Source organism: Chiloscyllium punctatum, chromosome 18 (genome assembly GCF_047496795.1).
Source record: "Chiloscyllium punctatum isolate Juve2018m chromosome 18, sChiPun1.3, whole genome shotgun sequence".
NCBI lineage: Eukaryota > Metazoa > Chordata > Chondrichthyes > Orectolobiformes > Hemiscylliidae > Chiloscyllium > Chiloscyllium punctatum.
This window is the reverse complement of record NC_092756.1, coordinates 33849134-33871871: the sequence shown is the minus strand read 5'-3', so window position 1 is coordinate 33871871 and position 22738 is coordinate 33849134. Positions and strand designations below refer to the sequence as shown.

The 22738-nt window shown below is 45.4% G+C and overlaps 6 non-coding genes across 6 annotated transcripts; all 6 read left to right on the top strand.

Annotated features, from left to right (window-relative positions):
- Window positions 1–1495: 1495 nt before the first annotated feature.
- On the top strand, window positions 1496–1577 carry trnal-aag (transfer RNA leucine (anticodon AAG)). Its single transcript has one exon. It is a non-coding gene; the product is annotated as a tRNA-Leu (tRNA).
- Window positions 1578–4457: 2880 nt separating this feature from the next.
- trnal-aag (transfer RNA leucine (anticodon AAG)) lies at window positions 4458–4539 on the top strand. Its single transcript has one exon. It is a non-coding gene; the product is annotated as a tRNA-Leu (tRNA).
- A 6681-nt stretch (window positions 4540–11220) lies between these two features.
- trnal-aag (transfer RNA leucine (anticodon AAG)) lies at window positions 11221–11302 on the top strand. The gene has a single exon. It is a non-coding gene; the product is annotated as a tRNA-Leu (tRNA).
- Window positions 11303–16433: 5131 nt separating this feature from the next.
- On the top strand, window positions 16434–16515 carry trnal-aag (transfer RNA leucine (anticodon AAG)). The gene has a single exon. It is a non-coding gene; the product is annotated as a tRNA-Leu (tRNA).
- Window positions 16516–17990: 1475 nt separating this feature from the next.
- trnal-aag (transfer RNA leucine (anticodon AAG)) lies at window positions 17991–18072 on the top strand. The gene has a single exon. It is a non-coding gene; the product is annotated as a tRNA-Leu (tRNA).
- A 2878-nt stretch (window positions 18073–20950) lies between these two features.
- On the top strand, window positions 20951–21032 carry trnal-aag (transfer RNA leucine (anticodon AAG)). Its single transcript has one exon. It is a non-coding gene; the product is annotated as a tRNA-Leu (tRNA).
- Window positions 21033–22738: the final 1706 nt, after the last annotated feature.

Genomic DNA, 22738 nt, shown 5'->3' with positions numbered 1-22738 from the left:
ACCTGGTTCTGATCATATGCCATTCTGTTTGAGAGTGTAGTTACCCCCTTCTGATCCTTCCACGAAAAGCATTACCGCATTCGCATTCCTTGCGCAGGCGGCCCGGTTCAAAGACAGAGAAGAAGCTGATGTGCTGGTGTCACAGTGCACCACGGATTCCTCAACTAGTCTGTCTGTCAAATGTATCCCAAAGTCGTCTCTGAAAGACCTCATTTGGAAGGTGTCTGTCGTTATTCAACGTGCGAGAATTGGCACCAGAGGTCCTGAAACATGTTTTGGAGCAGTTCGCACGTCAGTGGCTCATTCAATCAGCAACAGCAATGAAAGAAATTACACTCTCAGAGGAACCTCTGGACCTGTGCTTTCATAGCGTCGCTAGTATTAAGGTGCGCCCCGAGATCTAAGCCACGTTGGAACTGAAACGGAGGAATCGACAGAGAGGCTACAGAATGACATCGCATCCATTTGGTTTTCTTTAAATCACTGACGAGCAGGAAAATGTAAACGGGTAGGGCGAGTGGGGAAGTGAGGCAGTTGCGGCTCTGGAGAAAGTCCTTCTTTGTGATTCATTCTGCAACCAGAGACGTGACGGTGACTCAGGCGTGAGAGCTCTTCACATCGTGAACAAAAAGCAATCAAGGGCAGTTAGCACCTCTTCCGGAGTGGGGGTGGGGTGAGGTAATTACCTTTTGACTTCTGTTACTATGTTCAGAAACTGCCTTTTGGATTGAGGTGAACAGAAACTGCATTTCTAAAAAGCACCATGGAACTTGTTAAACTTTATTGAGTCGCTTTTTCTCATCGATTCCCACACAGGTTTCCAACTCAGTTGGTATCGATGAGGCTCATGTCCAGGTGTGATAATCTCTGCAGCAAATTGCACGGTTAAGGTAAAAGGCAAGGAAAGTGGCATCTCGAACCGGCCCCGAGGTCAGACCTTCCTCACAATGTAATCTGTCATTCTCGGATTGTAATGCTACCTCCGGTTTTAGGGTGGAACATTCTTTGGGAACCTTATTCTGCAAAACAGACACAGTGACTGAAACTATGCTGCACGGTATGATTTGGGACACGGCCTGCTCAGCTTTGTGCATTTTCCCTGTAGTCCGGTGTGTTTCATGTTCCGTGTCACCGTGAAAGTTGTCCTGTTTCGAACAATGGGTGAAATCATTGAGCAAAGCAAGAATCGAAACTGCAGTAATGTCAAGTAGCTCATGGTAATTTGACCCAATCATAACCGATCATATATTCTCACGCACTCACAGATACATTTGTAGCTGAATCCAGTCTGAGAAGATAGACTCAGCTTACCAGTGATTTTTGTCTGGATTGATGGGCTATCGTTAACTGCTGAGAAATTGATATTGTAGACGCGCACATCCCAGCAGCTGTGCGAGTCGGAGAGGGATCATGGAACCCTTTTCACGTGAGTTTGCATCTGTTGTTATGCAGGAACACAATTGGAAGTGCAAGAAAATGGAATATCGGGCGTGTTGGTAGTGTGGCCGAGCGGTCTAAGGCGCTGGATTAAGGCTCCAGTCTTAACAGAGGCGTGGGTTCGAATCCCACCGCTGCCATTTCTGCTGAACAGCTCCAACGGAACAGCTGGTTTAAATGTTGTTTCAATCCCTGCCTCATTTCTGTTAAAAACAGAAGAAAAATGAGTTTGCTTCCCAGGGAATTGACTGCGGTGTGGGAAAGTGCCAAATTTTCCAAAGTGTCTCTGCTGTCATGATCGTGTTCGCTTCCCGCGCGGAAAATCGCCAGCAGCTCTACTGTTGCTTTCTGTTCCAGGCAAGTTGAGCTTTTACTGGAACCGAATGGAGACTGTTATTTCATCGTTGTTGCGAAACAGACTCCTCCGGTGACTCGACTCGTCGTTATTTGGTTTTCTGGCCAATGAGAAAATCGTTCATATGTATTTCGATGTCATATGTTATTGAATTTCTCCCACTTCCTTCATTTCCGTCCTGCAGTCATCGGAAGGGAAAGGTAATCTAATCGAGACTGTGATTGGTGAAATTCACTTTTTATGGCCCATTCTTATTATGTTCTTTCTTTGTCTCTTTGCAGCATTGTCTGGGAAGTGGTGGTGCACTCAGGCTCCAGTATGTTTGAAAGAGTAGTTTGGAATTACCCTGTTGTTAGTTGTGTGATTACTTTATGGCTCATGCCCCCCGACACTCTCACATTTAGCATTCATGCTCGCTGTGTCTGAAAATGCATTTGGTTTTCCAGTTTTGTTTGTGTTCCGTGTTAAATGCTTTCTGTTTTGCGATTCGCTCAATACATTACGAATTAACAGGGTTTCTGAGGTAACTTCCAGCTGCAAAAATCCTCAACTGAGAATCTGGGAAACTTTCACGGAGTATGGTCAGTCGGAGCAAAAGTAAGGAAGTCGTTCGTTTCTGCAGTGTTTCACAATGCTACCTTTCCCGTGAGCAGTCCAACAGACTAAATGATTTTGCCACAGACTGCGACGGTAAGCTCCGCAAAAACGTAATTCTTTAAAGCAGGTGTAAGCAACACAACGTTATTGGGGTACACCGCGTGGAAACAGATACTTCGGTGTATCTCGTCCATGCTCACCACATAGCCAAAATTAAACAAGTCCCATTAAACAACGAGCTAACGGAAACAGAAAGGTGAAAGGTAGAATGGCTTCAACTTTCAGTGCTGGATGCCACTGAGCTGCAGCGGGGGCGACCGAGGCTTGTTTTTGTCGTGTCGTGGTCATCACGTTCGCCTTATACGCGAAAAGTCCCCAGTTTGAAACTGGGCAGAAACTGCTTTGTTCTTCAACTGCAGCCTTTTACATGGACAAGAACGCAGCTTTCTTGCTTGATTTCCCAACTTCAAACCTGCCTTCGAGTTTGCTTGAACAAATCTTCTCTCGTAGTGCAGTGCAATGCAATGCAATTCCATTTAATTACTGTGCAAAGCATTGTAAAGTTTTTCTCCAACCTGGTTCTGATCATATGCCATTCTGTTTGAGAGTGTAGTTACCCCCTTCTGATCCTTCCACGAAAAGCATTACCGCATTCGCATTCCTTGCGCAGGCGGCCCGGTTCAAAGACAGAGAAGAAGCTGATGTGCTGGTGTCACAGTGCACCACGGATTCCTCAACTAGTCTGTCTGTCAAATGTATCCCAAAGTCGTCTCTGAAAGACCTCATTTGGAAGGTGTCTGTCGTTATTCAACGTGCGAGAATTGGCACCAGAGGTCCTGAAACATGTTTTGGAGCAGTTCGCACGTCAGTGGCTCATTCAATCAGCAACAGCAATGAAAGAAATTACACTCTCAGAGGAACCTCTGGACCTGTGCTTTCATAGCGTCGCTAGTATTAAGGTGCGCCCCGAGATCTAAGCCACGTTGGAACTGAAACGGAGGAATCGACAGAGAGGCTACAGAATGACATCGCATCCATTTGGTTTTCTTTAAATCACTGACGAGCAGGAAAATGTAAACGGGTAGGGCGAGTGGGGAAGTGAGGCAGTTGCGGCTCTGGAGAAAGTCCTTCTTTGTGATTCATTCTGCAACCAGAGACGTGACGGTGACTCAGGCGTGAGAGCTCTTCACATCGTGAACAAAAAGCAATCAAGGGCAGTTAGCACCTCTTCCGGAGTGGGGGTGGGGTGAGGTAATTACCTTTTGACTTCTGTTACTATGTTCAGAAACTGCCTTTTGGATTGAGGTGAACAGAAACTGCATTTCTAAAAAGCACCATGGAACTTGTTAAACTTTATTGAGTCGCTTTTTCTCATCGATTCCCACACAGGTTTCCAACTCAGTTGGTATCGATGAGGCTCATGTCCAGGTGTGATAATCTCTGCAGCAAATTGCACGGTTAAGGTAAAAGGCAAGGAAAGTGGCATCTCGAACCGGCCCCGAGGTCAGACCTTCCTCACAATGTAATCTGTCATTCTCGGATTGTAATGCTACCTCCGGTTTTAGGGTGGAACATTCTTTGGGAACCTTATTCTGCAAAACAGACACAGTGACTGAAACTATGCTGCACGGTATGATTTGGGACACGGCCTGCTCAGCTTTGTGCATTTTCCCTGTAGTCCGGTGTGTTTCATGTTCCGTGTCACCGTGAAAGTTGTCCTGTTTCGAACAATGGGTGAAATCATTGAGCAAAGCAAGAATCGAAACTGCAGTAATGTCAAGTAGCTCATGGTAATTTGACCCAATCATAACCGATCATATATTCTCACGCACTCACAGATACATTTGTAGCTGAATCCAGTCTGAGAAGATAGACTCAGCTTACCAGTGATTTTTGTCTGGATTGATGGGCTATCGTTAACTGCTGAGAAATTGATATTGTAGACGCGCACATCCCAGCAGCTGTGCGAGTCGGAGAGGGATCATGGAACCCTTTTCACGTGAGTTTGCATCTGTTGTTATGCAGGAACACAATTGGAAGTGCAAGAAAATGGAATATCGGGCGTGTTGGTAGTGTGGCCGAGCGGTCTAAGGCGCTGGTTTAAGGCTCCAGTCTTAACAGAGGCGTGGGTTCGAATCCCACCGCTGCCATTTCTGCTGAACAGCTCCAACGGAACAGCTGGTTTAAATGTTGTTTCAATCCCTGCCTCATTTCTGTTAAAAACAGAAGAAAAATGAGTTTGCTTCCCAGGGAATTGACTGCGGTGTGGGAAAGTGCCAAATTTTCCAAAGTGTCTCTGCTGTCATGATCGTGTTCGCTTCCCGCGCGGAAAATCGCCAGCAGCTCTACTGTTGCTTTCTGTTCCAGGCAAGTTGAGCTTTTACTGGAACCGAATGGAGACTGTTATTTCATCGTTGTTGCGAAACAGACTCCTCCGGTGACTCGACTCGTCGTTATTTGGTTTTCTGGCCAATGAGAAAATCGTTCATATGTATTTCGATGTCATATGTTATTGAATTTCTCCCACTTCCTTCATTTCCGTCCTGCAGTCATCGGAAGGGAAAGGTAATCTAATCGAGACTGTGATTGGTGAAATTCACTTTTTATGGCCCATTCTTATTATGTTCTTTCTTTGTCTCTTTGCAGCATTGTCTGGGAAGTGGTGGTGCACTCAGGCTCCAGTATGTTTGAAAGAGTAGTTTGGAATTACCCTGTTGTTAGTTGTGTGATTACTTTATGGCTCATGCCCCCCGACACTCTCACATTTAGCATTCATGCTCGCTGTGTCTGAAAATGCATTTGGTTTTCCAGTTTTGTTTGTGTTCCGTGTTAAATGCTTTCTGTTTTGCGATTCGCTCAATACATTACGAATTAACAGGGTTTCTGAGGTAACTTCCAGCTGCAAAAATCCTCAACTGAGTCGCTTTTTTTAATCGATTCACACACAGGTTTCCAACTCTTTTGGTATCGATGAGGCTCATGTCCAGGTGTGATAATCTCTGCAGCAAATTGCACGGTTAAGGTAAAAAGCAAGGAAAGTGACATCTCGAACCGGCCCCGAGGTCAGACCTTCCTCACAATGTAATCTGTCGTTCTCGGATTGTAATGCTACCTCCGGTTTTAGGGTGGAACATTCTTTGGGAACCTTATTCTGCAAAACAGACACAGTGACTGAAACTATGCTGCACGGTATGATTTGGGACACGGCCTGCTCAGCTTTGTGCATTTTCCCTGTAGTCAGGTGTGTTTCATGTTCCGTGTAAACGTGAAAGTTGTCCTGTTTCGAGCAATGGGTGAAATCATTTAGCAAAGCAAGAATCGAAATTGCAGTAATGTCAAGTAGCTCATGGTAATTTGACCCAATCATAACCGATCATATATTCTCACGCACTCACAGATACATTTGTAGCTGAATCCAGTCTGAGAAGATAGACTCAGTTTACCGGTGATTTTTGTCTGGATTGATGGGCTATCGTTAACTGCTGAGAAATTGATATTGTCGACGGGCACATCCCAGCAGCTGTGCGAGTCGGAGAGGGATCATTCAACCCTTTTCACGTCAGTTTAAATCTGTTGTTATGCAGGAACACAATTGGAAGTGCAAGAAAATGGACGTTGGCGTGCTGGTAGTGTGGCCGAGCGGTCTACGGCGCTGGATTAAGGCTCCAGTCTCGACAGAGGCGTGGGTTCGAATCCCACCGCTGCCATTTCTGCTGAACAGCGCCAAACCATTTTTTTGGTTTAAATGCTGCTTCAATCCCTGCCTCATTTCTGTTTAAAACAGAAGAAAAATGAGTTTGCTTCCCGGGGAATTGACTGCGGTGTAGAAAAGTGCCGAATTTTCCAAAGTATCTGTGCTGTCGTGATCGTGTTCGCTTCCCGCACGGAAAATCGCCAGCAGCTCTACTGTTGCTTTCTGTTCCAGGCAAGTTGAGCTTTTACTGGAACCGAATGGAGACTGTTATTTCATCGTTGTTGTGAAACAGAGTCCTACGGTGACTCGACTCGTCGTTATTTGGTTTTCTGGCCAATGAGAAAATCGTTCCAATGTATTTCGATGTCATATGTTATTGAATTTCTCCCACTTCAGTCATTTCCGTCCTGGAGTCATCGGAAGGGAAAGGTAATCTAATCGAGACTGTGATTGGTGAAATTCACTTTTTATGGCCCATTCTTATTATGTTCTTTCTTTGTCTCTTTGCAGCATTGTCTGGGAAGTGGTGGTGCACTCAGGCTCCAGTATGTTTGAAAGAGTATTTTGGAATTGCCCTGTTCTTAGTTGTGTGATTACTTTATGGCTCATGCCCCCGGACTGTCTCACATTTAGCATTCATGCTCGCTGTGTCTGAAAATGCATTTGGTTTTCCAGTTTTGTTTGTGTTCCGTGTTAAGTGCTTTCTGTTTTGCGATTCGCTCAATACATTACGAATTAACAGGGTTTCCGAGGTAACTTCCAGCTGCAAAAATCCTCAACTGAGAATCTGGGAAACTTTCACGGAGTATGGTCAGTCGGAGCAAAAGTAAGGAAGTCGTTCGTTTCTGCAGTGTTTCACAATGCTACCTTTCCCGTGAGCAGTCGAACAGACTAAATGATTTTGCCACAGACTGCGACGGTAAGCTCCGCAAAAACGTAATTCTTTAAAGCAGGTGTAAGCAACACAACGTTATTGGGGTACACCGCGTGGAAACAGACACTTCGGTGTATCTCGTCCATGCTCACCACATCGCCAAAAATTACACAAGTCCCATTAATTCGCTAGTATTAAGGTGCGCCCCGAGATCTAAGCCACGTTGGAACTGAAACGGAGGAATCGACAGAGAGGCGACAGAATGACATCGCATCCATTTGGTTTTCTTTAAATCACTGACGAGCAGGAAAATGGAAACGGGGAGGGCGTGTGGGGAAGTGAGGCAGTTGCAGCTCTGGAGAACGTCCTTCTTTGTGATTCACTCAGCAACCAGAGACGTGACGGTGACTCAGGCGTGAGAGCTCTTCACATCGTGAACAAAAAGCAATCAAGGGCAGTTAGCACCTCTTCCGGAGTGGGGGTGGGGTGAGGTAATTACCTTTTGACTTCTGTTACCATGTTCAGAAACTGCCTTTTGGATTGAGGTGAACAGAAACTGCATTTCTAAAAAGCAACATGGAACTTGTTAAACTTTATTGAGTCGCTTTTTTTAATCGATTCACACACAGGTTTCCAACTCTTTTGGTATCGATGAGGCTCATGTCCAGGTGTGATAATCTCTGCAGCAAATTGCACGGTTAAGTTAAAAAGCAAGGAAAGTGACAACTCGAACCGGCCCCGAGGTCAGACCTTCCTCACAATGTAATCTGTCGTTCTCGGATTGTAATGCTACCTCCGGTTTTAGGGTGGAACATTCTTTGGGAACCTTATTCTGCAAAACAGACACAGTGACTGAAACTATGCTGCACGGTATGATTTGGGACACGGCCTGCTCAGCTTTGTGCATTTTCCCTGTAGTCCGGTGTGTTTCATGTTCCGTGTAAACGTGAAAGTTGTCCTGTTTCGAGCAATGGATGAAATCATTTAGCAAAGCAAGAATCGAAATTGCAGTAATGTCAAGTAGCTCATGGTAATTTGACCCAATCATAACCGATCATATATTCTCACGCACTCACAGATACATTTGTAGCTGAATCCAGTCTGAGAAGATAGACTCAGTTTACCGGTGATTTTTGTCTGGATTGATGGGCTATCGTTAACTGCTGAGAAATTGATATTGTAGACGGGCACATCCCAGCAGCTGTGCGAGTCGGAGAGGGATCATTCAACCCTTTTCACGTCAGTTTGAATCTGTTGTTATGCAGGAACACAATTGGAAGTGCAAGAAAATGAAGTCGCGGACGTGCTGGTAGTGTGGCCGTGCGGTCTAAGGCGCTGGATTAAGGCTGCAGTCTCGACAGAGGCGTGGGTTCGAATCCCACCGCTGCCATTTCTGCTGAACAGCTCCAAACCATTTTTTTGGTTTAAAAGCTGCTTCAATCCCTGCCTCATTTCTGTTTAAAACAGAAGAAAAATGAGTTTGCTTCCCGGGCAATTGACTGCGGTGTGGAAAAGTGCCGAATTTTCCAAAGTGTCTGTGCTGTCGTGATCGTGTTCGCTTCCCGCACGGAAAATCGCCAGCAGCTCTGCTGTTGCTTTTTGTTCCAGGCAAGTTGAGCTTTTACTGGAACCGAATGGAGACTGTTATTTCATCGTTGTTGTGAAACAGAGTCCTACGGTGACTCGACTCGTCGTTATTTGGTTTTCTGGCCAATGAGAAAATCGTTCCAATGTATTTCGATGTCATATGTTATTGAATTTCTCCCACTTCAGTCATTTCCGTCCTGGAGTCATCGGAAGGGAAAGGTAATCCAATCGAGACTGTGATTGGTGAAATTCACTTTTTATGGCCCATTCTTATTATGTTCTTTCTTTGTCTCTTTGCAGCATTGTCTGGGAAGTGGTGGTGCACTCAGGCTCCAGTATGTTTGAAAGAGTAGTTTGGAATTGCCCTGTTGTTAGTTGTGTGATTACTTTATGGCTCATGCCCCCCCCGACACTCTCACATTTAGCATTCATGCTCGCTGTGTCTGAAAATGCATTTGGTTTTCCAGTTTTGTTTGTGTTCCGTGTTAAATGCTTTCTGTTTTGCGATTCGCTCAATACATTACGAATTAACAGGGTTTCTGAGGTAACTTCCAGCTGCAAAAATCCTCAACTGAGAATCTGGGAAACTTTCACGGAGTATGGTCAGTCGGAGCAAAAGTAAGGAAGTCGTTCGTTTCTGCAGTGTTTCACAATGCTACCTTTCCCGTGAGCAGTCGAACAGACTAAATGATTTTGCCACAGACTGCGACGGTAAGCACCGCAAAAACGTAATTCTTTAAAGCAGGTGTAAGCAACACAACGTTATTGGGGTACACCGCGTGGAAACAGACACTTCGGTGTATCTCGTCCATGCTCACCACATCGCCAAAATTAAACAAGTCCCATTAAACAACGAGCTAACGGAAACAGAAAGGTGAAAGGTAGAATGGCTTCAACTTTCAGTGCTGGATGCCACTGAGCTGCAGCGGGGGCGACCGAGGCTTGTTTCTGTAGTGTCGTGGTCATCACGTTCGCCTTACACGCGAAAGGTCCCCAGTTCGAAACTGGGCAGAAACTGCTTTGCTCTTCAACTGCAGCCTTTGACATCGACAAGAACGAAGCTTTCTTGCTTCCTTTCCCATGTGCAAACCTGCCTTCGAGTTTGCTTGAACAAATCTTCTCTCGTAGTGCAATGCAATTCCATTTAATTACTGTGCAAAGCATTGTAAAGTTTTTCTCCAACCTGTTTCCTATCATATGCCATTCTGTTTGAGAGTGTAGTTACCCCCTTCTGATCCTTCCACGAAAAGCATTACCGCATTCGCATTCCTTGCGCAGGCGGCCCGGTTCAAAGACAGGGAAGAAGCTGATGTGCTGGTGTCACAGTGCACCACGGATTCCTCAACTAGTCTGTCTGTCAAATGTATCCCAAAGTCGTCTCTGAAAGACCTCATTTGGAAGGTGTCTGTCGTTATTCAACGTGCGAGAATTGGCACCAGAAGTCCTGAATCATGTTTTGGAGCAGTTCGCACGTTAGTGGCTCATTCAATCAGGAACAGCAATGAAAGAAATTCCACTCTCAGAGGAACCTCTGGACCTGTGCTTTCATAGCGTCGCTAGTATTAAGGTGCGCCCCGAGATCTAAGCCACGTTGGAACTGAAACGGAGAAATCGACAGAGAGGCGACAGAATGAAATCGCATCCATTTGGTTTTCTTTAAATCACTGACGAGCAGGAAAATGGAAACGGGTAGGGCGAGTGGGGAAGTGAGGCAGTTGCAGCTCTGGAGAACGTCCTTCTTTGTGATTCACTCAGCAACCAGAGACGTGACGGTGACTGAGGCGTGAGAGCTCTTCACATCGTGAACAAAAAGCAATCAAGGTCAGTTAGCACCTCTTCCGGAGTGGGGGTGGGGTGAGGTAATTACCTTTTGACTTCTGTTACCATGTTCAGAAACTGCCTTTTGGATTGAGGTGAACAAAAACTGCATTTCTAAAAAGCAACATGGAACATGTTAAACTTTATTGAGTCGCTTTTTTTAATCGATTCACACACAGGTTTCCAACTCTTTTGGTATCGATGAGGCTCATGTCCAGGTGTGATAATCTCTGCAGCAAATTGCACGGTTAAGGTAAAAAGCAAGGAAAGTGACATCTCGAACCGGCCCCGAGGTCAGACCTTCCTCACAATGTAATCTGTCGTTCTCGGATTGTAATGCTACCTCCGGTTTTAGGGTGGAACATTCTTTGGGAACCTTATTCTGCAAAACAGACACAGTGACTGAAACTATGCTGCACGGTATGATTTGGGACACGGCCTGCTCAGCTTTGTGCATTTTCCCTGTAGTCCGGTGTGTTTCATGTTCCGTGTAAACGTGAAAGTTGTCCTGTTTCGAGCAATGGGTGAAATCATTTAGCAAAGCAAGAATCGAAATTGCAGTAATGTCAAGTAGCTCATGGTAATTTGACCCAATCATAACCGATCATATATTCTCACGCACTCACAGATACATTTGTAGCTGAATCCAGTCTGAGAAGATAGACTCAGTTTACCAGTGATTTTTGTCTGGATTGATGGGCTATCGTTAACTGCTGAGAAATTGATATTGTAGACGGGCACATCCCAGCAGCTGTGCGAGTCGGAGAGGGATCATTCAACCCTTTTCACGTGAGTTTGCATCTGTTGTTATGCAGGAGCACAATTGGAAGTGCAAGAAAATGGACTTGCGGACGCGCTGGTAGTGTGGCCGAGCGGTCTAAGGCGCTGGATTAAGGCTCCAGTCTCGACAGAGGCGTGGGTTCGAATCCCACCGCTGCCATTTCTGCTGAACAGCTCCAAACCATTTTTTTGGTTTAAATGCTGCTTCAATCCCTGCCTCATTTCTGTTTAAAACAGAAGAAAAATGAGTTTGCTTCCCGGGGAATTGACTGCGGTGTGGAAAAGTGCCGAATTTTCCAAAGTGTCTGTGCTGTCGTGATCGTGTTCGCTTCCCGCACGGAAAATCGCCAGCAGCTCTACTGTTGCTTTCTGTTCCAGGCAAGTTGAGCTTTTACTGGAACCGAATGGAGACTGTTATTTCATCGTTGTTGCGAAACAGACTCCTCCGGTGACTCGACTCGTCGTTATTTGGTTTTCTGGCCAATGAGAAAATCGTTCCAATGTATTTCGATGTCATATGTTATTGAATTTCTCCCACTTCAGTCATTTCCGTCCTGGAGTCATCGGAAGGGAAAGGTAATCTAATCGAGACTGTGATTGGTGAAATTCACTTTTTATGGTCCATTCTTATTATGTTCTTTCTTTGTCTCTTTGCAGCATTGTCTGGCAAGTGGTGGTGCACTCAGGCTCCAGTATGTTTGAAAGAGAATTTTGGAATTGCCCTGTTCTTAGTTGTGTGATTACTTTATGGCTCATGCCCCCGGACTGTCTCACATTTAGCATTCATGCTCGCTGTGTCTGAAAATGCATTTGGTTTTCCAGTTTTGTTTGTGTTCCGTGTTAAGTGCTTTCTGTTTTGCGATTCGCTCAATACATTACGAATTAACAGGGTTTCCGAGGTAACTTCCAGCTGCAAAAATCCTCAACTGAGAATCTGGGAAACTTTCACGGAGTATGGTCAGTCGGAGCAAAAGTAAGGAAGTCGTTCGTTTCTGCAGTGTTTCACAATGCTACCTTTCCCGTGAGCAGTCGAACAGACTAAATGATTTTGCCACAGACTGCGACGGTAAGCTCCGCAAAAACGTAATTCTTTAAAGCAGGTGTAAGCAACACAACGTTATTGGGGTACACCGCGTGGAAACAGACACTTCGGTGTATCTCGTCCATGCTCACCACATCGCCAAAAATTACACAAGTCCCATTAAGTCGCTAGTATTAAGGTGCGCCCCGAGATCTAAGCCACGTTGGAACTGAAACGGAGGAATCGACAGAGAGGCTACAGAATGACATCGCATCCATTTGGTTTTCTTTAAATCACTGACGAGCAGGAAAATGGAAACGGGGAGGGCGAGTGGGGAAGTGAGGCAGTTGCAGCTCTGGAGAACGTCCTTCTTTGTGATTCACTCAGCTACCAGAGACGTGACGGTGACTCAGGCGTGAGAGCTCTTCACATCGTGAACAAAAAGCAATCAAGGGCAGTTAGCACCTCTTCCGGAGTGGGGGTGGGGTGAGGTAATTACCTTTTGACTTCTGTTACCATGTTCAGAAACTGCCTTTTGGATTGAGGTGAACAGAAACTGCATTTCTAAAAAGCAACATGGAACTTGTTAAACTTTATTGAGTCGCTTTTTTTAATCGATTCACACACAGGTTTCCAACTCTTTTGGTATCGATGAGGCTCATGTCCAGGTGTGATCATCTCTGCAGCAAATTGCACGGTTAAGGTAAAAAGCAAGGAAAGTGACATCTCGACCCGGCCCCGAGGTCAGACCTTCCTCACAATGTAATCTGTCGTTCTCGGATTGTAATGCTACCTCCGGTTTTAGGGTGGAACATTCTTTGGGAACCTTATTCTGCAAAACAGACACAGTGACTGAAACTATGCTGCACGGTATGATTTGGGACACGGCCTGCTCAGCTTTGTGCATTTTCCCTGTAGTCCGGTGTGTTTCATGTTCCGTGTAAACGTGAAAGTTGTCCTGTTTCGAGCAATGGATGAAATCATTTAGCAAAGCAAGAATCGAAATTGCAGTAATGTCAAGTAGCTCATGGTAATTTGACCCAATCATAACCGATCATATATTCTCACGCACTCACAGATACATTTGTAGCTGAATCCAGTCTGAGAAGATAGACTCAGTTTACCGGTGATTTTTGTCTGGATTGATGGGCTATCGTTAACTGCTGAGAAATTGATATTGTAGACGGGCACATCCCAGCAGCTGTGCGAGTCGGAGAGGGATCATTCAACCCTTTTCACGTCAGTTTGAATCTGTTGTTATGCAGGAACACAATTGGAAGTGCAAGAAAATGAAGTCGCGGACGTGCTGGTAGTGTGGCCGTGCGGTCTAAGGCGCTGGATTAAGGCTGCAGTCTCGACAGAGGCGTGGGTTCGAATCCCTCTGCTGCCATTTCTGCTGAACAGCTCCAACGGAACGGCTGGTTTAAATGCTGTTTCAATCCCGGCCTCATTTCTGTTAAAAACAGAAGAAAAATGAGTTTGCTTCCCGGGGAATTGACTGCGGTGTGGGCAAGTGCCACATTTTCCAAAGTGCCTCTGCTGTCATGATCGTGTTCGCTTCCCGCGCGGAAAATCGCCAGCAGCTCGACTGTTGCTTTCTGTTCCAGGCAAGTTGAGCTTTTACTGGAACCGAATGGAGACTGTTATTTCATCGTTGTTGCGAAACAGACTCCTCCGGTGACTCGACTCGTCGTTATTTGGTTTTCTGGCCAATGAGAAAATCGTTCATATGTATTTCGATGTCATATGTTATTGAATTTCTCCCACTTCCTTCATTTCCGTCCTGCAGTCATCGGAAGGGAAAGGTAATCTAATCGAGACTGTGATTGGTGAAATTCACTTTTTATGGCCCATTCTTATTATGTTCTTTCTTTGTCTCTTTGCAGCATTGTCTGGGAAGTGGTGGTGCACTCAGGCTCCAGTATGTTTGAAAGAGTAGTTTGGAATTGCCCTGTTGTTAGTTGTGTGATTACTTTATGGCTCATGCCCCCCGACACTCTCACATTTAGCATTCATGCTCGCTGTGTCTGAAAATGCATTTGGTTTTCCAGTTTTGTTTGTGTTCCGTGTTAAATGCTTTCTGTTTTGCGATTCGCTCAATACATTACGAATTAACAGGGTTTCTGAGGTAACTTCCAGCTGCAAAAATCCTCAACTGAGAATCTGGGAAACTTTCACGGAGTATGGTCAGTCGGAGCAAAAGTAAGGAAGTCGTTCGTTTCTGCAGTGTTTCACAATGCTACCTTTCCCGTGAGCAGTCCAACAGACTAAATGATTTTGCCACAGACTGCGACGGTAAGCTCCGCAAAAACGTAATTCTTTAAAGCAGGTGTAAGCAACACAACGTTATTGGGGTACACCGCGTGGAAACAGATACTTCGGTGTATCTCGTCCATGCTCACCACATAGCCAAAATTAAACAAGTCCCATTAAACAACGAGCTAACGGAAACAGAAAGGTGAAAGGTAGAATGGCTTCAACTTTCAGTGCTGGATGCCACTGAGCTGCAGCGGGGGCGACCGAGGCTTGTTTCTGTCGTGTCGTGGTCATCACGTTCGCCTTATACGCGAAAAGTCCCCAGTTTGAAACTGGGCAGAAACTGCTTTGTTCTTCAACTGCAGCCTTTTACATGCACAAGAACGCAGCTTTCTTGCTTGATTTCCCAACTTCAAACCTGCCTTCGAGTTTGCTTGAACAAATCTTCTCTCGTAGTGCAGTGCAATGCAATGCAATTCCATTTAATTACTGTGCAAAGCATTGTAAAGTTTTTCTCCAACCTGGTTCTGATCATATGCCATTCTGTTTGAGAGTGTAGTTACCCCCTTCTGATCCTTCCACGAAAAGCATTACCGCATTCGCATTCCTTGCGCAGGCGGCCCGGTTCAAAGACAGAGAAGAAGCTGATGTGCTGGTGTCACAGTGCACCACGGATTCCTCAACTAGTCTGTCTGTCAAATGTATCCCAAAGTCGTCTCTGAAAGACCTCATTTGGAAGGTGTCTGTCGTTATTCAACGTGCGAGAATTGGCACCAGAGGTCCTGAAACATGTTTTGGAGCAGTTCGCACGTCAGTGGCTCATTCAATCAGCAACAGCAATGAAAGAAATTACACTCTCAGAGGAACCTCTGGACCTGTGCTTTCATAGCGTCGCTAGTATTAAGGTGCGCCCCGAGATCTAAGCCACGTTGGAACTGAAACGGAGGAATCGACAGAGAGGCTACAGAATGACATCGCATCCATTTGGTTTTCTTTAAATCACTGACGAGCAGGAAAATGTAAACGGGTAGGGCGAGTGGGGAAGTGAGGCAGTTGCGGCTCTGGAGAAAGTCCTTCTTTGTGATTCATTCTGCAACCAGAGACGTGACGGTGACTCAGGCGTGAGAGCTCTTCACATCGTGAACAAAAAGCAATCAAGGGCAGTTAGCACCTCTTCCGGAGTGGGGGTGGGGTGAGGTAATTACCTTTTGACTTCTGTTACTATGTTCAGAAACTGCCTTTTGGATTGAGGTGAACAGAAACTGCATTTCTAAAAAGCACCATGGAACTTGTTAAACTTTATTGAGTCGCTTTTTCTCATCGATTCCCACACAGGTTTCCAACTCAGTTGGTATCGATGAGGCTCATGTCCAGGTGTGATAATCTCTGCAGCAAATTGCACGGTTAAGGTAAAAGGCAAGGAAAGTGGCATCTCGAACCGGCCCCGAGGTCAGACCTTCCTCACAATGTAATCTGTCATTCTCGGATTGTAATGCTACCTCCGGTTTTAGGGTGGAACATTCTTTGGGAACCTTATTCTGCAAAACAGACACAGTGACTGAAACTATGCTGCACGGTATGATTTGGGACACGGCCTGCTCAGCTTTGTGCATTTTCCCTGTAGTCCGGTGTGTTTCATGTTCCGTGTCACCGTGAAAGTTGTCCTGTTTCGAACAATGGGTGAAATCATTGAGCAAAGCAAGAATCGAAACTGCAGTAATGTCAAGTAGCTCATGGTAATTTGACCCAATCATAACCGATCATATATTCTCACGCACTCACAGATACATTTGTAGCTGAATCCAGTCTGAGAAGATAGACTCAGCTTACCAGTGATTTTTGTCTGGATTGATGGGCTATCGTTAACTGCTGAGAAATTGATATTGTAGACGCGCACATCCCAGCAGCTGTGCGAGTCGGAGAGGGATCATGGAACCCTTTTCACGTGAGTTTGCATCTGTTGTTATGCAGGAACACAATTGGAAGTGCAAGAAAATGGAATCTCGGGCGTGTTGGTAGTGTGGCCGAGCGGTCTAAGGCGCTGGATTAAGGCTCCAGTCTCAACAGAGGCGTGGGTTCGAATCCCACCGCTGCCATTTCTGCTGAACAGCTCCAACGGAACAGCTGGTTTAAATGCTGTTTCAATCCCTGCCTCATTTCTGTTAAAAACAGAAGAAAAATGAGTTTGCTTCCCAGGGAATTGACTGCGGTGTGGGAAAGTGCCAAATTTTCCAAAGTGTCTCTGCTGTCATGATCGTGTTCGCTTCCCGCGCGGAAAATCGCCAGCAGCTCTACTGTTGCTTTCTGTTCCAGGCAAGTTGAGCTTTTACTGGAACCGAATGGAGACTGTTATTTCATCGTTGTTGCGAAACAGACTCCTCCGGTGACTCGACTCGTCGTTATTTGGTTTTCTGGCCAATGAGAAAATCGTTCATATGTATTTCGATGTCATATGTTATTGAATTTCTCCCACTTCCTTCATTTCCGTCCTGCAGTCATCGGAAGGGAAAGGTAATCTAATCGAGACTGTGATTGGTGAAATTCACTTTTTATGGCCCATTCTTATTATGTTCTTTCTTTGTCTCTTTGCAGCATTGTCTGGGAAGTGGTGGTGCACTCAGGCTCCAGTATGTTTGAAAGAGTAGTTTGGAATTGCCCTGTTGTTAGTTGTGTGATTACTTTATGGCTCATGCCCCCCGACACTCTCACATTTAGCATTCATGCTCGCTGTGTCTGAAAATGCATTTGGTTTTCCAGTTTTGTTTGTGTTCCGTGTTAAATGCTTTCTGTTTTGCGATTCGCTCAATACATTACGAATTAACAGGGTTTCTGAGGTAACTTCCAGCTGCAAAAATCCTCAACTGAGTCGCTTTTTTTAATCGATTCACACACAGGTTTCCAACTCTTTTGGTATCGATGAGGCTCATGTCCAGGTGTGATAATCTCTGCAGCAAATTGCACGGTTAAGGTAAAAAGCAAGGAAAGTGACATCTCGAACCGGCCCCGAGGTCAGACCTTCCTCACAATGTAATCTGTCGTTCTCGGATTGTAATGCTACCTCCGGTTTTAGGGTGGAACATTCTTTGGGAACCTTATTCTGCAAAACAGACACAGTGACTGAAACTATGCTGCACGGTATGATTTGGGACACGGCCTGCTCAGCTTTGTGCATTTTCCCTGTAGTCAGGTGTGTTTCATGTTCCGTGTAAACGTGAAAGTTGTCCTGTTTCGAGCAATGGGTGAAATCATTTAGCAAAGCAAGAATCGAAATTGCAGTAATGTCAAGTAGCTCATGGTAATTTGACCCAATCATAACCGATCATATATTCTCACGCACTCACAGATACATTTGTAGCTGAATCCAGTCTGAGAAGATAGACTCAGTTTACCGGTGATTTTTGTCTGGATTGATGGGCTATCGTTAACTGCTGAGAAATTGATATTGTCGACGGGCACATCCCAGCAGCTGTGCGAGTCGGAGAGGGATCATTCAACCCTTTTCACGTCAGTTTAAATCTGTTGTTATGCAGGAACACAATTGGAAGTGCAAGAAAATGGACGTTGGCGTGCTGGTAGTGTGGCCGAGCGGTCTAAGGCGCTGGATTAAGGCTCCAGTCTCGACAGAGGCGTGGGTTCGAATCCCACCGCTGCCATTTCTGCTGAACAGCGCCAAACCATTTTTTTGGTTTAAATGCTGCTTCAATCCCTGCCTCATTTCTGTTTAAAACAGAAGAAAAATGAGTTTGCTTCCCGGGGAATTGACTGCGGTGTGGGAAAGTGCCACATTTTCCAAAGTGCCTCTGCTGTCATGATCGTGTTCGCTTCCCGCGCGGAAAATCGCCAGCAGCTCGACTGTTGCTTTCTGTTCCAGGCAAGTTGAGCTTTTACTGGAACCGAATGGAGACTGTTATTTCATCGTTGTTGCGAAACAGACTCCTCCGGTGACTCGACTCGTCGTTATTTGGTTTTCTGGCCAATGAGAAAATCGTTCATATGTATTTCGATGTCATATGTTATTGAATTTCTCCCACTTCCTTCATTTCCGTCCTGCAGTCATCGGAAGGGAAAGGTAATCTAATCGAGACTGTGATTGGTGAAATTCACTTTTTATGGCCCATTCTTATGTTCTTTCTTTGTCTCTTTGCAGCATTGTCTGGGAAGTGGTGGTGCACTCAGGCTCCAGTCTGTTTGAAAGAGTAGTTTGGAATTGCCCTGTTGTTAGTTGTGTGATTACTTTATGGCTCATGCCCCCCGACACTCTCACATTTAGCATTCATGCTCGCTGTGTCTGAAAATGCATTTGGTTTTCCAGTTTTGTTTGTGTTCCGTGTTAAATGCTTTCTGTTTTGCGATTCGCTCAATACATTACGAATTAACAGGGTTTCTGAGGTAACTTCCAGCTGCAAAAATCCTCAACTGAGAATCTGGGAAACTTTCACGGAGTATGGTCAGTCGGAGCAAAAGTAAGGAAGTCGTTCGTTTCTGCAGTGTTTCACAATGCTACCTTTCCCGTGAGCAGTCCAACAGACTAAATGATTTTGCCACAGACTGCGACGGTAAGCTCCGCAAAAACGTAATTCTTTAAAGCAGGTGTAAGCAACACAACGTTATTGGGGTACACCGCGTGGAAACAGATACTTTGGTGTATCTCGTCCATGCTCACCACATAGCCAAAATTAAACAAGTCCCATTAAACAACGAGCTAACGGAAACAGAAAGGTGAAAGGTAGAATGGCTTCAACTTTCAGTGCTGGATGCCACTGAGCTGCAGCGGGGGCGACCGAGGCTTGTTTTTGTCGTGTCGTGGTCATCACGTTCGCCTTATACGCGAAAAGTCCCCAGTTTGAAACTGGGCAGAAACTGCTTTGTTCTTCAACTGCAGCCTTTTACATGGACAAGAACGCAGCTTTCTTGCTTGATTTCCCAACTTCAAACCTGCCTTCGAGTTTGCTTGAACAAATCTTCTCTCGTAGTGCAGTGCAATGCAATGCAATTCCATTTAATTACTGTGCAAAGCATTGTAAAGTTTTTCTCCAACCTGGTTCTGATCATATGCCATTCTGTTTGAGAGTGTAGTTACCCCCTTCTGATCCTTCCACGAAAAGCATTACCGCATTCGCATTCCTTGCGCAGGCGGCCCGGTTCAAAGACAGAGAAGAAGCTGATGTGCTGGTGTCACAGTGCACCACGGATTCTTCAACTAGTCTGTCTGTCAAATGTATCCCAAAGTCGTCTCTGAAAGACCTCATTTGGAAGGTGTCTGTCGTTATTCAACGTGCGAGAATTGGCACCAGAGGTCCTGAAACATGTTTTGGAGCAGTTCGCACGTCAGTGGCTCATTCAATCAGCAACAGCAATGAAAGAAATTACACTCTCAGAGGAACCTCTGGACCTGTGCTTTCATAGCGTCGCTAGTATTAAGGTGCGCCCCGAGATCTAAGCCACGTTGGAACTGAAACGGAGGAATCGACAGAGAGGCTACAGAATGACATCGCATCCATTTGGTTTTCTTTAAATCACTGACGAGCAGGAAAATGTAAACGGGTAGGGCGAGTGGGGAAGTGAGGCAGTTGCGGCTCTGGAGAAAGTCCTTCTTTGTGATTCATTCTGCAACCAGAGACGTGACGGTGACTCAGGCGTGAGAGCTCTTCACATCGTGAACAAAAAGCAATCAAGGGCAGTTAGCACCTCTTCCGGAGTGGGGGTGGGGTGAGGTAATTACCTTTTGACTTCTGTTACTATGTTCAGAAACTGCCTTTTGGATTGAGGTGAACAGAAACTGCATTTCTAAAAAGCACCATGGAACTTGTTAAACTTTATTGAGTCGCTTTTTCTCATCGATTCCCACACAGGTTTCCAACTCAGTTGGTATCGATGAGGCTCATGTCCAGGTGTGATAATCTCTGCAGCAAATTGCACGGTTAAGGTAAAAGGCAAGGAAAGTGGCATCTCGAACCGGCCCCGAGGTCAGACCTTCCTCACAATGTAATCTGTCATTCTCGGATTGTAATGCTACCTCCGGTTTTAGGGTGGAACATTCTTTGGGAACCTTATTCTGCAAAACAGACACAGTGACTGAAACTATGCTGCACGGTATGATTTGGGACACGGCCTGCTCAGCTTTGTGCATTTTCCCTGTAGTCCGGTGCGTTTCATGTTCCGTGTCACCGTGAAAGTTGTCCTGTTTCGAACAATGGGTGAAATCATTGAGCAAAGCAAGAATCGAAACTGCAGTAATGTCAAGTAGCTCATGGTAATTTGACCCAATCATAACCGATCATATATTCTCACGCACTCACAGATACATTTGTAGCTGAATCCAGTCTGAGAAGATAGACTCAGCTTACCAGTGATTTTTGTCTGGATTGATGGGCTATCGTTAACTGCTGAGAAATTGATATTGTAGACGCGCACATCCCAGCAGCTGTGCGAGTCGGAGAGGGATCATGGAACCCTTTTCACGTGAGTTTGCATCTGTTGTTATGCAGGAACACAATTGGAAGTGCAAGAAAATGGAATCTCGGGCGTGTTGGTAGTGTGGCCGAGCGGTCTAAGGCGCTGGATTAAGGCTCCAGTCTCAACAGAGGCGTGGGTTCGAATCCCACCGCTGCCATTTCTGCTGAACAGCTCCAACGGAACAGCTGGTTTAAATGCTGTTTCAATCCCTGCCTCATTTCTGTTAAAAACAGAAGAAAAATGAGTTTGCTTCCCAGGGAATTGACTGCGGTGTGGGAAAGTGCCAAATTTTCCAAAGTGTCTCTGCTGTCATGATCGTGTTCGCTTCCCGCGCGGAAAATCGCCAGCAGCTCTACTGTTGCTTTCTGTTCCAGGCAAGTTGAGCTTTTACTGGAACCGAATGGAGACTGTTATTTCATCGTTGTTGCGAAACAGACTCCTCCGGTGACTCGACTCGTCGTTATTTGGTTTTCTGGCCAATGAGAAAATCGTTCATATGTATTTCGATGTCATATGTTATTGAATTTCTCCCACTTCCTTCATTTCCGTCCTGCAGTCATCGGAAGGGAAAGGTAATCTAATCGAGACTGTGATTGGTGAAATTCACTTTTTATGGCCCATTCTTATTATGTTCTTTCTTTGTCTCTTTGCAGCATTGTCTGGGAAGTGGTGGTGCACTCAGGCTCCAGTATGTTTGAAAGAGTAGTTTGGAATTGCCCTGTTGTTAGTTGTGTGATTACTTTATGGCTCATGCCCCCCGACACTCTCACATTTAGCATTCATGCTCGCTGTGTCTGAAAATGCATTTGGTTTTCCAGTTTTGTTTGTGTTCCGTGTTAAATGCTTTCTGTTTTGCGATTCGCTCAATACATTACGAATTAACAGGGTTTCTGAGGTAACTTCCAGCTGCAAAAATCCTCAACTGAGAATCTGGGAAACTTTCACGGAGTATGGTCAGTCGGAGCAAAAGTAAGGAAGTCGTTCGTTTCTGCAGTGTTTCACAATGCTACCTTTCCCGTGAGCAGTCCAACAGACTAAATGATTTTGCCACAGACTGCGACGGTAAGCTCCGCAAAAACGTAATTCTTTAAAGCAGGTGTAAGCAACACAACGTTATTGGGGTACACCGCGTGGAAACAGATACTTTGGTGTATCTCGTCCATGCTCACCACATAGCCAAAATTAAACAAGTCCCATTAAACAACGAGCTAACGGAAACAGAAAGGTGAAAGGTAGAATGGCTTCAACTTTCAGTGCTGGATGCCACTGAGCTGCAGCGGGGGCGACCGAGGCTTGTTTTTGTCGTGTCGTGGTCATCACGTTCGCCTTATACGCGAAAAGTCCCCAGTTTGAAACTGGGCAGAAACTGCTTTGTTCTTCAACTGCAGCCTTTTACATGGACAAGAACGCAGCTTTCTTGCTTGATTTCCCAACTTCAAACCTGCCTTCGAGTTTGCTTGAACAAATCTTCTCTCGTAGTGCAGTGCAATGCAATGCAATTCCATTTAATTACTGTGCAAAGCATTGTAAAGTTTTTCTCCAACCTGGTTCTGATCATATGCCATTCTGTTTGAGAGTGTAGTTACCCCCTTCTGATCCTTCCACGAAAAGCATTACCGCATTCGCATTGATTGCGCAGGTGGCCCGGATCAAAGACAGGGAAGAAGCTGATGTGCTGGTGTCACAGTGCACCACGGATTCCTCAACTAGTCTGTCTGTCAAATGTATCCCAAAGTCGTCTCTGAAAGACCTCATTTGGAAGGTGTCTGTCGTTATTCAACGTGCGAGAATTGGCACCAGAGGTCCTGAATCATGTTTTGGAGCAGTTCCCACGTCAGTGGCTCATTCAATCAGCAACAGCAA